An 11,627-nucleotide genomic window follows, 5' to 3' on the forward strand; every position below is an offset into this window, starting at 1 on the left:
TACCCATTTTACAAACAAATATCTAAAAACATGTTTTAATGTGGAAGTCAATACATAGATGTGTATTTACACAGAAAATAGTATTCATTATTTTTATAAGTTTCCCTTTGGTGATGAAAACACGTGAAAGAGATGTTTAGGTCATAAAAGGAAAATTTAATTTTTAAAAATTAAAAAATATTTTTATGATAATGGTTTTTGTGGAGATTTGAAAATTATCTAAATATCTGATGAAAAGTCTCATTTGAAGGTTTAACAAAATATTTGTAAGGAAAATTTTCACCTGGATAAAATAGAATGTTTTTCAATCAAGTTAATAATATCCCTTTTTCTGAATTATTTTGATTAACATAATATTTTATTGGAAAACATTTTAGGATCACTGCAGAAAATCAGAATGTACAGAAAGCAGAAAAGAAAAAATATTAAAATAAACCAGCAATATTAACTTTGGATTATATCTTTGCTGATATGACGTATATATGCACATATGTATCAATATTACAAAAAAATGATACTTCTTGCAAAAACCTTTTAAACTTAATGTATTGGGACATTCTCCATGCCAATAAATCATTAGATATTTTCCTTTTTAAATTTTATTTTTCAACTACAGTTTACATTCACTATTATTTTGTATTAGTTTCAGGTGATAACACAGTGGTTAGGCAATCATATACTTTATTTCAAGTACCCACCCGACACCATCCATAGTTAAATATTTTTAAACTCGGGGACACAACCGCCTCCTGTCCATTAAAGTGCTCTCATCAAGAATGTGCTCAATAAAAACCACTGATTGTTTCGAGGAGCAATCATATAATAACTTCATCCCTTTATAAAGCGTTCTCAAATAAATCACTTCATCTGAGCCTCCCAAAATCTGGTGAGGGATGAAAGCCAGCCCTGCTAACCTCCAGGCTGACAGGTGCCACAGAGAAGACGGAGCCCGGCCACCGCCTCCCAGGCTGGTGCCCAGCTGGTGAGTCCGGGAGGCGGGAGCTGGGCCCAGGCCTCCTGATGTAAACCCCCTGCCCCAGCCTCCACACCTTCTCCCCGGTTCCCATGCAATCTCCTCAAAGCTGCCCAGCACCCCGCACACGCAGTACTTCTCGCCTCCTACCTTCTTTCATTGTTTCTCAAAGCACATTTTTCAGCCTCTCAGTATTTTCTGTTTGTAAAGACTTGTGTGTCTCTTGCTGTCTTTTCAAGGTCAGCCACACCACGCCGGTTTCCAGCTGCAGCCCAGCACCCAGCACAGAACCCAGTACATAGTAAGTGCTCACTAAAGGCTTGCTGAGTGCCCATTCCACCACAGCCTCCCTGACTGGAGCGAGCGCGGTGTGGAGAGATGTGCGGAGAGAGGAACGTGCACATCTGTTCGGTTAATTTGAGTAAAGAGACCCAGGTTCTCCCTCTAGACGGAATCGATGCACTGGTTGGATTAGATTAAATTTCTAACTTCAAACTTTGGGGCAAATCAATAACACAAGATTACATAAAAAGCAGATACAGCAACCATTATTTGAGCAAAAAAGAAAAACCAAATAAAAAATTCGCAACAATTGATTTTTTTTTTTTTAAAAAAAGGTCTGTTCAGTAAAGGGGAAAATTCAATCAATAGCTTTATTATCTAAATAAGCAGATGATGGCATTTTTAACCACTTCCCAACCAGCTATTTCTATGTATTATAGAAAATGTTGGGGTACATCTTCCCAGTTTATTATTAATTACTTTCCCCGTTTCATAAAAAGGACCAATGGGAAAGCCCCCTAGTGGCCAGTTACCGATCACTTCTCTGCTTGACAGTCACATCCAAAATGCTTAACTGAAAGCAGTTCTGCATTGGGCTGCATTCCTATTTCGGCACGATAGCAGAGCATTTTAAAAACCAGCTTTCCTCACAGATGGCTAAAGTTCTACATTTGAAATATGTATTCTCTTTTAGGAAGACTTTATCTTTCTATGTTTGCAAATACAAGATCTCCTATATAAAGCTAAGGGAGAAGAAAACAAAATTTCTATTCAAAGGTTTTGCTTTTTCCTAACCATTTGCCTCCCCTCCGCCCCCCCCAGAAATATTCACCCAAAGAACCTGTTATTATATATTACTACACATTTCACATCAAATGTTTTGTTATCAATTTTCTCCAAATTGAATATGCCTCAGTAGAATAGTATAGCCTAGTTTTAAGTTGATATATTTGAAAATGATTTATTTTTGAAGTCTAAGTTTATTTAAAAGAATAACTGACTTTATTTTCAAAAATACTGAAACTAAAACATTATTTTACTAGCGTTGGGGTGAATGTGGTATCACCAGGAATTATATCAATGACAGAATTTATATCTCAAGTCTTAAAAACAAAATAACTCTCATAATTCTCTTTCTATCTCTAACTATAAATTGTACACATTTAAATATCTTTCATTGGTATGTATTCTTCTAAGACCCATTCTCTTAAAAATAAAATGCATTATCTGAAGCCTTTCCTGTGATGATGGAATATTACTGTTTCTGCATTCAATGGAAACATTTTAATCATCCTTTCAAAGGAAGCAATAAAAACAAAACACACAGCTCAGTCGACTCTACCTTTGTATGAAGTAATTCTTCTTTCAAGATTCGCATTTCAGCCCCACACTAATCCAAGTCCGTGGCATTTCAGTCCATGTAAATGCAAATACAAGACAGTGATGAAAACTAAGTGACGGATGAATTTTATTTTGTGAGTCTGGTACTCTTCCATCCGTTTATAGAGTTGCTTTTCACTAATCTCTATTATCTCATTTCATTGTACTCTTTTCAATAGATGAGTGACTTTGATCATTTTTCAAAAATGGAAACACACGTCAGCCATTTATCCTGCTATTTTTCTGTCTTCTGTACAGAACTTTGCAAAATAAAAGAAGTGGTCACGTCTCTCTCTTTCCAAAACAAAGCTTGTGTTTCCTTGCTAAATTTTTAGACATCATGGTTTCTAGCAGCTTCTTCTGATGTTATCATTAGTGGAATGGGAAGCTAATTCTGGCCATGTATGTATACCATCATGAGCAAGATTATTCATATACACAAAAAGGGGAGATTTTCCACTCAAGTGTTTGTTATTTTCCAAGTTAGGGAGGATATTATACACTTTTATTTTCGCAATGGTAAGTGGGATTTTTTTAAAATAAATAATATATTTTTAAATTTTATTTCTTTGTTTCCCCATCACTATTTATCTCCCTATACCCTCTTCCACCTCCACATACACACCCCGACCCCACCCAGGTATTTACCACACTGTTGTCCATGTCCATGAATTCTTTCTCTCTTTCTCTTTCTCTCTCTCTCGTTTTTTAGGATATTATACATTTTAAATGGGAGGAAATTTTAGCCATCATATGTGATTCAATTAAGGCAAGGACCAAAAACATCTCTTTGAATGTTCCTTGAACTCAGTGAGGTGGTGTCCTCCACCTCCCTCTGGGCTTGTGGAGGAGATAACATATTGCTATGAAATACTGCTTGACTTGAACAACTTTATTTTGGGCTTTCGCTGGGAAGGAAGTGGAAAATTTTAAACATGTTAACTAAATGGATTAGCGAGGTGGCCTCTCTGTGCTTGCTTTGTGTGAAGGAACGGTCAGCCCCAGTCCCATACCCCTGCCCCCCCACCCTCCAAGCAACCAGCACCCCGCACCACGCTGCACAGACAGACAGACAACAGGCCTTGATGTCCTTGCCCTAAGAATATGTAATCACCCGGAGTTAGAAGTGGAAAAATGGGAGCCTCCAATCATAAGCTCATATAAGGCAATTTCAGTGTCAGCGTGGTGGACTGAATAAATATAGAAAGGATTTATTATGAAGTTCTGTAATGACGTTGGCACCAGCAGTACGCGGCGGGGCTACATTCGATCGCCAGAATCCAGGAACTAGCACAAACATTGAACCACTGTGTTCTCAGTGACAATAACGAGAGTGGCTTGACGATGGGCTGGCATGGCCACAAAAGACACATACTGGCATGTTTCGGAACATAAATGATAGATCTGCTGCTGGGAGTTTATAATTATTTAATCAAACCCAGACTGCAGGACCTGGAGGGACATCATGTGTCCTCCCAAGAGTGGAAAAAGGACGGAATTCAAACACTGACAGAGTCCATGGGGACAAAGAGATGCAAGCGGCTATTTGGGTATGTGCTTTCCTGGGGCAGCCAGGGCCCACCCCAGGGCCCTTCCTCTGGGCCATGTCACCCCCAGTCTGGGTGGGGAGGAGGCAAGTTACCCACCATCCTCTTGGTGTGCTGATGGAAGTGGAATCAATCATATTTCCTTTCATGGAATGAAACTTATGTCCTGAACTGAACAGGAAACCACTTATTTGATCCAACTCTTTCTCCAAAAACACACACACACTCACACACACACACACATACACACACACACACTCACGCACACACTGACCAAGGACGTGTGCTAGCTGCTTGCTTTATGTACACAGTTTTAAATCCACCTCCATTCAAACCCACCACCCACGTTTAGTAAATAAGATAATGGGGTTGCCGTGGTCACGAGAGGTTCCATGATACGGGATGTTGGGAGACCAGGGCCTACGATGCAACTGGACTTGGCTCTTCCAATCAGTTTTTAATCTCACCACATGTTGATGGAAAAAAAGGAAAGGAAAGGAAAGAGGCTTTCACACGCAATGATATGTGTTTTGGTGGAAAGAGAACAAATTATTAAATTAACATTACATTTCATTCCTAGCCCGTAAGAGATTGGGGAATTTAAATAAGGTGCTCCCTTAGATTTAATTGTTGCATGTAAACTTTAAGTTTCTATTTTAAAGCCCTGAGAAATGGACTGATGATGTCATGAAAGCATAGGGTTTTTTTGTTTTGTTTTGTTCTGTTTTGTTTTGTTTTTTAAGGATATTGAGTTAAAGCAAACTGGCATTAGAGAAACTGAATTCAGTGTGATCTTGATATAACTTGTCAAAGTATTAATTCCTAAAACTTTCTCCAATAGAAACCCTCCCCTCTGGATATCAGATTCTTCACTCTGCCAGACCCTGGTTCTGTTTTTCGATCTTTCTGCACAGACATGCTCCACAGGGTGGATTCTATCAGCGAGTAGATGGTAACTTGTCCCTTCTCTTGCCCTATGGGAATCCCACATACAGCGTTCAAGCCAGGGGTACCATGTAACTTTTTAAATGATCCAAATAGATATTTTTCTCTAAATATGATGTTTTTTTATTTATTAACTAACTGTAAAAATTACACAAGTGGCACATTAGTGCATTTTTATTGTAAATAAAACAAAAGAAGAAATGAGAGCCCTCCCTCACGGCCTCCCACCCCAGACCCCACCCTTCAGCCCCAGAGCTAACCCTCGGTAACAGATCGGGTGTGTAAATTTCCTTCCCTCATAGGCTCTTTGTACGGAACAAATTTCAGAAACAAAAATATGGAAAATATTTAACCTTCTGCCACGATTATTAGGTTTTGATGTTTAAGAGGGAAGAATGCCCAAATACATAAAAGCGGAAAATCCCCAAACAATTTGGTAAAATATTCGTTGTAGGTTCCTTCCTTCTAAAAAGTCCCCCAAAGGCTTGAGAGACGTACTTTCAAACACATGTAAAGACATCTCTACTTTTAGAAAATAAACTAAAACTGAGGTCAACTCCTTTTTAAAAAAATACGGAATCTTTTATCAGTTTCCAAAAGGAGGAAAACGAGTTCGAAGGAAAAAAAAATTAAACCACCATTTCAACCACTCACATCTGATGTTCAACCAGTTTTGTCTTTTTCTGTTAGCAGTGTACTGGCATCATTCTTAAAATGTTTTGTGTTTTGGGGCATTTTTAACCCAGTCTCTTCGATGATATAAATGTACATTTAAAAAAATTGTTTGTTTTTAATTGGCATTTTAACAGAATAATCATCTTCTCTTTTTTTTATATATATAACTTCAGTCATCTTAAAATAGCTAATATGGAATTTATAATTAAATAAAGATGTGGATTTATTTTAAAGGTTGCAGTCAACACTCTAATTTTGTTTTATAAATGAATTAAGAGGAATTCAACCTCGCAGGAGAGGTAGGGACGATGATGATGAACAGTCGGCTTATGTATAAAAAGATCAAGCAAAGATGATAATGAAATTATCCTGAGAATCTTGCATCTCCCCTTTCCTGCCCTCTGAAGACGCCTGGGAATTTCCATGCTCGTTTTGCAAGCATGCTCCCTGACGAATAAAGTATGGTTTACAGTTGCTAGCCTGTGCTGTTTCTTTAAGGGCATTCTTTACCCAGGGTGCCATTTTCTATTGCCTGTCTGAATAAGCTCAGGAACCAAAGGGCATTTTAAGTGCACCTTTAGGCTATGCTTTGTCTTTACGTGATGCTAAATTCAGAGAACAAAACACAAAACCAAAGTGAGAAGCCACCCAGCCATTTGCCCGGCACCATGTCCACAAGGGATCCAGCCAAAGGATTGAATGTTCACATTTTATTTGCTTTTGAACTGAGATCCTTGTGCAAAGAGGGAGAGAGACAGGCAAGAACTCTATTGCAGGAAGACACATGGTTGTTCGACTTAGGGTGCTAAGGATGAAATGAAAGATACAGGGCGGGACAAAAGTAGGTTTACAGTGGTGAGTTTGTGAAAGGGTTTATTCTTGTTTATAATTTATTAATTATTGTATTACTTTCTATACGAACAACTATAAACCCACTTTCCCCCCACCCTACATAGTCTCTGACTTTGAGGAATGCATAACCTGGTGCAGATGACTGGACCAATTGCATAAGATGAAAGGATACTTCTGACCAAGAGTAATAAAATAAAATTCATATTATAAAGTTCCAAAGGAACTACACGTTCAGAAGAATTTCTGTGTTGCTGGGATTTTTCTGAGTGGCACTCTTTGTCTTTTTTTTTTTTTTTTGTAGGGAGATGGAATTGAGTGATAGTTCAGTGATCCGTAGTCGCTCAGCCATAATTTCCCCCCCAAAGTTGAAGTTTACTCTAAATAGCTTCATTGCAGTCATTCACCCAGCAAGCACTCATTGAGCAATTACAATGTTCCAGCCATGTATTGGTGATGGAGTGACAGCAAGGGAGTACTGCAAGGGAGTTTGGGAACTAGGGGGAGTATTGAGATGGAGAGAACTCACTCATCTGGTTTGGGAGGCAGGAGGTAACAGAGGAGGTGACTTGGAGCTGATAAGAACTGCAGTGACTCTTAGAATTGAGCAAGAGGAAGCGGGGAGGGAGGACCAAGCACTGCCTGTGTAGAGGAAGTCTGATATTCAACTCGAGGGGAAGTAATACTGCAGTGGTGTTACAAGAATATTTCTTTGTCCTCTTCCAGAAATCCTGCATGCGAATGTCACTTGCACATGCATTCATGAAGTGGATGTAGGCTCTCTGGGGATAGGGATTTCTCCAGGGCATTTCATTGCCACAACTCCACACAGATATCCTCATCTCGCTCTGCGTTTTATGTATACTCTGTTATTTATCCCTTTAAAAAGCCCTGGAAGGAGGTACCGTTGCAGTCCCATTTTTAAAATGAAACAGGCTCACAGAGGTAAGGTAAATAGACCAAGGTCGCACAGCAAGAAAGTACTGGCAGAGCTGTGATTCAAACTGATGTGGTCTCATTGGGTATAAACCAGGCTTTCAGTATTCACCACAATATCACACTGCCCTCCTAGCTCATGCTGGGTCAAATGTCAGCGTTGTGATAATAAATAATAATAATACAGCATGGCCACAAAACCTTTCTCATGCTTAACAATCGTTATCCAGAGGTACCCTCTACACCTTAGAGAAAATTTCCTCTCATCTTCTCAGAGATTCTGCCTAATGATGGTTGAACACCTAGAAATAGCCACCAGGGACTGCATGAATGACATCAATATTCAACATGATGATATTTGGAAGAACATGGGAAGTGACTGAAATCTGTACAGGCAGAGAATGGACAGGCATATACGGGTATTTCTACGGAGCAGGTACAGAGCTTTATGTCCCCATAGATTAACTGTGAGCATTTTATGTGCCAGATTCACAGAGAAATAACCCAGACAGGGCTTTTTTTTTTCTTTCTTTCTATTTGCGGAGTCTATTGGAGAGGCCAGACAGACACATAAATAGAAGATCAAATGTAATTGCCCAAAATTGACTAATTCTAAATGGGTGGCATGGAGAAACTATTCTGGAGAAGGAGGAATCTGAACTTGGCTTTGAAGTTGGAATGGTGGTCCAAAGGCACAAAGGACAGTATTCCTGGCAGCAGTAACCAAGATGAGCAACAGCCCAGAGGTAGGGAAGGTCACTGGGCATTTGGTGATCTCTGCACTTGCGCAAGCAGAAGAAAATACATGAGTCTTGGAGGGAGGAAGGAGGAGGAGGAAGGGGGTGGACTATGAAGCCAGGGCCTTAAAAAAACATGAGGATTTGGATTTTCTTTTGTAGGCAATGGGGAGCCATGAAAGGCTTTGGAGCAGAAGAGTACCTATATTGTGAAATGATTATTGTGCGGCTGGAATGGAAGAAAAACTGGAGGCAAAGCCATCCAATTGAAAGCCTACTTCAGAAGACCAAGCAAGAGTAAAGGGGGGGTTTGACCAAGGTCAGGGTCAGGGGTCTGGAAGGAGAAGATGTGCAGGAAGAGTCTCCATGGGAGGTGAAGCTCACAGGAGGCAGGAGCTGCAGTGGCAGCCATCTCTCATGTTCAAGGCCAGCATGAGAGTCCCAGACCCACTCTGTGTTTTGTAGGGGCAGGAGGACAGGGGCCTTGCTTGGGGGGGAATTGGTTAGCAAGCTTCCGCTCTGGGAAAACTGCGCCGACCACCAGCATTTTTCTAGGACCTTGACATTGACATGACCCTGACGGACATTTTCCTTTCAGTCATGCTTGTACTTTTCCACTTACGTGAGATGCAAGCCCAGTGCTAAGGGGATTCCAGGAAGCCTGAAAGGGTGACATCACCTCCCATCTTATGATACAGCAGGCACATTATAGCTCTGTTTTCAATCCTAGAATCTGGAATTTGGGAAGGACCTTAACCATCCCATCTGACTCCCCTTGGGCAAGAGAGAAAGGTATGCAAACAGACCATCGACCCATACCAAAGAGCCTGTGAGGTGATGCGGACACAGATGTTTGATCTGTGGGGGACCAAGACTTTAGCCTATGTCTGTCCAATGGCGGCCCTGAAACCACAGCTAGAACAAAGAAGCCCGAGTTTATCAGGGTGTATTCTGGGAGTGAAGCAAGTTGGCACTGCACTGTCTCAGACCAATAAAATACTAAATTGCCATAGAAATAATACCTAGTCATGAAAAGAATCCCGCGTTAATACTTCCGTATTAAATTAGGCTAATGCTGTACTAGGCAAATACGATACTGTGCTAATCCGGAGAGCCAGTGAACTTAGATATGCATTAAAGCCACCCATAGCCAAATGCTCCACCAACCATGGGCCTGATGTTCATTGTCTTTTATGGCAAATGTCTCCTCTAGTCGCAGTCCTCCTCATCAACTCTAATTCGCATAGTCCCTTGGTGGCAGGTCTTCATGTTGTTGACTTAAATTTGAATTATATTCAAATTCAAAATAAAGCATTTTGCAGCAAGCTCAGGTTACTCTGAGACGCCAGAGGGAACATCTCCGTGCCTAGGAGACAGCAGAGCAGGCCGCCAGTACAGTACATGTACAGTACATGTGGTTGAGCCCTTGCTTGCCCTGTCCAGATGTTCTGCCATAAAGAATGTTCCTGTGTCTGCAGCACACCAGCCTGATTCAGGAGCTCAGTATATGGAAGGAAGCAAAAGGCTCATTTCACAGACCCACAGTCACAAGCAGGCAAAGGATTGTGAGGGGGGTAGAGTGACTGAGGCTTACTCCTTTCCCCTCACGGATGTAAATATCCATCCAGGCGTTCCTTCCTAAGCCCTCCTCAATCCGTCCTCAGGGGGAGGGTATTTGTAAGGACAAGGACATTATTCTGAAATCTGTCAGTCTTCATGTTAAGTGGATTCTTGCATGTTCACGCCCGTGCTTATTTTTAAGTAAATTGCTGTGTGGTTGTAAGTGCGTCCTGAGACAGGGAGATTACTGAAGGATGAATGGGAAGGGAGAGTTTGGGCCTGGCTCTTTCTGAAATGAGGGAGCTTCTTGGGGGCGCTAGCCAGCTGTTCCATGAATAAATGGGGTAGGCTGGTTAGAATGGCCCTGGTAGCTGCATCATCTGCAGGAATCACCTTGGTCGATCCTGTCCCAAGTATGGTGTGTGGACTGGCTCAGTCAGCATCCTCTAGTGGAAATGGTTAAAAATGGGCTCTCCCCAGCTCCCCCTCAGACCTACCGAACTCGCTTCTGGGCCTTGGGCCCAGGAATCTGTGTTTTAACAAATTCTGCAGGTGGGTTTTATGTTTGCTGAAGTGAGTGCAAGAAGCATCAATGTATGATGTGGGGTTGTGCCACACTCTCAAACTAGGGGTAACACCAACTTGACCTGGGACTGTTATTCCCACAAAAACCTCTTTCACCTTCAATGCTTGTGTCCTGGAAACAACCATAAAATGGAGCCCAAGTTCACACCCTTTCTCAGCGCCTGATTGTCTTTCACAAGTTGCTGGGATATTTTGGAATTCTTAGTTTTAAAGCTAGGGCTGGAAATGTAATGTGCAGGTAAGCGTAGACTAATGACACCCACAAATGTGCTGGAAAAGACAGTCAACCAATAATCTTGTCTATTTCCATAAGGTCTTTGGAAAGCATTTTCAAAGATTATCTCATTCTCTTTGCCCAAATATTTAGCTGGGTAAAGGGTAGAGCTGACACTTTATTCCCATTTGATAAGGAAGGAATCTGAAGCTCGGTAGAATATGTTCTGAGAAGAACACTTTGATCTGTGCTTTATCATGTTTTTAACACTTGCCGGCCGAGCACATTGCGAAGACCCACAGTGAGAAGGAAGGTCTGTGTGCTGATTCAGATTAGTCTGTCCTCCGGCATTCCACCCATGGGAATTTTCAACTTCAAATGAAGGGCCGGCTCAACTCCCACCCACGCAACAGCGACGTTGGCTGGAGCTCTGCCACCCCACGCACCAGGACCTTCGTCAGTGGATGATCCAATACCCAGAGGAAACCCAACAGTGTTTTGATTTTAATGATTCCTAAGGTGTCCTAGTTAAAATGAGGCTGGGCAACCACTTAGCAGATGGTTAATACTTAGACTATTTAGTCATTCGAAACAATGCAATTAAGGATGAATCACGGCTCAGTAACCTAAACAAAATCAAATTAACAAATGGGCGGCACTCCCTTTGGTCTGGGAGGCTAATGCAAACCTCCCACTTCCAAGTGCCCTGAACCCTGTGTGCAGCTTTCAGGCATCCTGACTGACTTCTTCCCCATTTTACCATAGCCCTAGTTGAGGTCCATGGGTGAACAGCTGACTAGGACAGTGGTCGGCATACTCTCATTAGTCAACAGAGCCAGATATCAACAGTACAACGACTGAAATGTCTTTTGAGGGCCAAATTTTTTAAACTTAAACTATATAGGTAGGTGCATTGTTATTAACTTAATTAGGGTACTCCTAAG

The sequence above is a fragment of the Myotis davidii genome, unplaced genomic scaffold (genome assembly GCF_000327345.1).
Source record: "Myotis davidii unplaced genomic scaffold, ASM32734v1 scaffold111, whole genome shotgun sequence".
In the NCBI taxonomy this organism is placed as follows: domain Eukaryota; kingdom Metazoa; phylum Chordata; class Mammalia; order Chiroptera; family Vespertilionidae; genus Myotis; species Myotis davidii.